The following is a 4,650-nucleotide window of genomic DNA, read 5'->3' as shown; positions in this document are numbered from 1 at the left end:
TATAAGTATGTGTACGCCCGGGTGAGACCTCCATTATCAGATCGATAACTCTGGCAGGAGATGAGAAGTTGGAACCGCCCGGGAAACGCCTTGGATTCCTAAACCCATAAAACTCTCAGGAAGAATTCGATATGAACCTACCAGTGTGCTTCAAACTCCTAGAGTACTTTCGGCTCGGGCGTTGTAATTCCAGGACGAATTCAAATGTCGAAAGAGGAAGAAATTCACAAGAACTGTTGACGAGGAGATCGCGGCCTTTCAAAACACGCTCGCTTTTCGCTCCTGAGAAGATTGAACAACAACAGATCTCTTTGTGTCCGACGCGACTTTCTTCGTCTCTGATGTCTAGACGTTGCTGGATTAATTCTGACGGGAGTTTCAGCAACGAGCAAGGGGAGACTGAGAGCTGTTTGCCTGTCTGTCTGTCTGTCTGTCGGTATCCGTAGTTGTCAGGATGGTGTAGGTGTTGTATGTACAGATACAATCAGACAGACAAACATAAACACACCCACACACACACACACACATATATACATACATACATATATACATATATATATATATATATATAATATATATATATATATATATATATATATATATATATATATTATATATATATATATATGTATACACACACACACACACACACATATATATATATATATATATATATATATATATATATATATATATATATATATATATATAAGAGAGAGAGAGAGAGAGAGAGAGAGAGAGAGAGAGAGAGAGAGAGAGAGAGAGAGAGAGAGAGAGAGAGAGAGAGAGAGAGAGAGAGAGAGAGAGAGAGAGAGAGAGAGAGAGAGAGAGAGAGAGAGAGAGAGAGAGAGACTAGCAAGAAAGAAGGAAAGGGAAGGAGTAAAATCCAAAATCACCTGATTATAACTCGTCCTAATTAACAAAGCATCTTTTTTCCCCTCAGCTTCCCACTAGTCCCTATTAAGGGGTAATGGAAACAGAACCCTTGGGTGAGATGTAGTGTCATTATCTACGCAAGGGGGGGGGGGGGGCGGGGGGTACATGCTGTCATTGCTGATTTAAACTGATCTTGTACTGCGTAAGGTGGAGTAGAAACCCGTGTTATGTTCATTAACTCCAATTACATGTGGTTCTATCTATCTCTATCTGTCTATGTATGTCTGTCTATATATTTTCACCATCTTTGCTCGTGAAAATTCGAATTCGTGCCGTGGTTGGTAATTGGCAAATATGGAAATGTTGGGTAGTACCGACTTTGTTTTTTGTTTTTTTAATAAGTGTTTGCCTTCTGGTGTTATCCTTTGACCTCCCACCTCTCTCATCCTCTATCTATCTCCCTCTTTTATCTTAGTCCTTTTTTACCACTTTAGGAACTGCCATGTTCTCGTCTAATAATGATTTCCTATTTGATTTTTGCAGAGCTTTATCATCTATGATATTCACATCCAATAATCATTGCACATTGCTGCTGGTGATGCTACGTAACGCGAATGCCAAAGCTGTTTTTAACCAATAATCCTTTATTACACGACCTACTACTTTCTCAATCACTCTCTCGCTATCTCTTGTCTTCGCGTTTTATGCACTTATCAACTATTGCACTCGTATCCAAGAGCCATTGCTGTTATTATTATTATCCGTATTATTATCATTATCATTACTAACATCATTATTATCATTGTCATTACTAACATCATTATTATCATTATCATTACTAACATCATTATCATTACTAACATCATTATCATTATCATTACTAACATCATTATTATCATTATCATTACTAATATTATTATCATTGTCATTACTAACATCATTATTATCATTATCATTACTAACATCATTATCATTACTAACATCATTATCATTATCATTACTAACATCATTATTATCATTATCATTACTAACATCATTATTATCATTATCATTACTAACATCATTATCATCATTATCATTATTAACATCATTATTATCATTATCATTACTAACATCATTATTATCACTATTATCAGCATTATTATCACCATCATTATCAATAATGATATCTTCATTATGAAGAATGATGATATCAACAATAATAACGATAACGATAGAAATGTAATAATAATAATGATAGCAATAGTAATGATAATCATGAAGATTATATAGTGTGTTTATACATGACACCAAAAACATCAATACATCAAAATACAAAGAATAAATAAATACACATTCTAGTAATGAGGCATATGTTAGATCAACCCTGATGATTAGGCAATTCACACATAGCTGTCTCCCAATTATGTTGACCCTCAAAAGACCTAAATACCTTTAATTGCCTCGCCCTCACATTCCATACACCCGCGCAACCAATGCTGGGAACGGTTGATAGTTAAACCTTTATATAACCAGGATCGACTGCGCTACCACTGTACCACTGTACCTCTTCCTGTACCATAACGACGGATTACCTGCGTTCTGGAATAAACCGGTTTGTGTAAACCCTGTGTGGGTTATTGGTTTCAATATCCTAAGACACCTATTATGGTTATGTTAGTAGCAACATTAATAGCAATGTTTATAACAACGATTGTAATGATAATGAAAATAAAAATAATGATGAGGGTAGTTAATCAAAATGATGACGATAATGATAATAGGGGAATGATAATTATATGCTGTAAAATTAAAATAAAAAATATCAATAATAATGTTATTAATGATAACAACAACAGTAATGATCATAATAACAATAATAATAGTAGGATTAATAATGATAATGGTAATAATAATAAGCCAAATTATGCCACCAATTGTAATAATAATGATAACAGTAACAATATTGATAATAACAACAATAAAATACAAATTATAATACTGATCATAATAACAGTAATGATAATCATAACTGTCATTATCATCATCATTATCACTATTATTACTACAATTGTTACTATTATCAATATCATTATCATTGCCATGTTATTAATATAATTATCACTGTTACCATTATCATAAATCTTATCTTCATTACTTTTATTATCATAATTAATAATAATATAGCGTAATATCCACGCTACCCCAGAGGTCCCGTCCCAGATATTCAAGTTTATGTAAAAAACATGCGCTAAGTACTTGGCTAATCTCTGATAATCTCCTCCTGACGTCCAGACGAATCATAAAAGAAAATACTAAAAGTAATTGAAAAATACCAAAGAAAAATGATAAATACAAAAACGGAAGTTGGAAGCACGTGTAGTCATTAAAACTTATGTACAACGACTAAAATAAATCATTCTCCCGAGTGGTGTATCTGGCTGAGGACTTTACAGGTAAACATGTAGGCAAAACAAGCAAGTCTCTGGTGCTTCTGCTGAAGGCTTAAAATTACCAGATGACTAATCTCATAAACCTACAGTCTAAACACAGCAGTGTAAAAACCTAAGCCTAGTGAAATAAAGAACAGACTAGTAAAGGAATAACAATAAAAGAAATCCAGACAAGGACAACAAAAGATGAGAAAATTATTTAGTAAACAATATCCTAAGCAGAACATATCAGGCAATTTAGTATTTAACTTTTATCTTTCACAATCACCACTACCGTTGTTCACTTCTTTGCCTCTAATGCACCAATTTATTAATGTAGTGACACAGCTGATGAAATAAAGACAGAAGGACTTGGTAAATTGGGGCTGTACCGTATTTTTTTTATTTTTTTTTTTTTTACATCGTTTAGTTGCAATTGGCTGACGTCAAATATTTTCTTTATTTAACCTGATGAAAGGGCAAACTAGTGTAAATTCTAAAATATCACGATCACAATTCTGTCACTGATTATTAATAGAATACATTTGTCATACGCTATTTTTCATAGTGAATGAAATAAAGTAATCACACATAACAGTCTTGTGATAATATTTTTCCTTTTTATTCTGCATATGACCGCTCTCACGCCTTAATTCATAAGCGCGGAAAAACATACCACAAATACCGCTTATCGGAAAAGTCATCTACTAATATTTATTTACCAGAGATCAATATCCGTATAATTACAAGTGAAATTGTATCCGGCCTTTTTCTATCGACAGTGTTGCCAGATTTTCCCGATGGAATATAGCGGAAACACACTTGAAAAAGAGCGGACTTCGCAACATTGAAACCCAATACAAACAGGTACTACAGCGGGCCTTTGTCCGGTCATTTTTTCATTCTAACCGTTTTCCAAATAGAGTATTTTTTCAGCTAAGCACTTTATCGAATCTTGACCACTTTCCCATTATCTATACGCTGGTGATTTCACTAAAAGAATCAGAGGGCGAGTAGCGAGCAGCCATTCATAGGATCTACAGCATTTGTGATTCATATGTGTTTCATGACTATCATTCTTACTGTATTTATTATTGTTATTATTATTATTATCATTATTTTTTATTTATATTATTATCATTATTATTATTATTATATTTATTATTATTATTATTATTATTATTATTATTATTATTATTATTATTATTATTATTATTATCATTATCATCATTATCATCATTGTTATCATCATTATCATTACCCTCATCATCATTATCATCATCATCATCATCTTTATCACTATTATTATCATCATTACTATTATTATTATCATTATTATCATTATCATTTTTATTATTATTAT

Source organism: Penaeus japonicus, unplaced genomic scaffold (genome assembly GCF_977035675.1).
Source record: "Penaeus japonicus unplaced genomic scaffold, GWHDUDI00000001_assembly GWHDUDI00000009, whole genome shotgun sequence".
Classification (NCBI taxonomy): domain Eukaryota; kingdom Metazoa; phylum Arthropoda; class Malacostraca; order Decapoda; family Penaeidae; genus Penaeus; species Penaeus japonicus.
The sequence above is the reverse complement of the archived record's forward strand: the minus strand, read 5'-3'. Positions refer to the sequence as shown.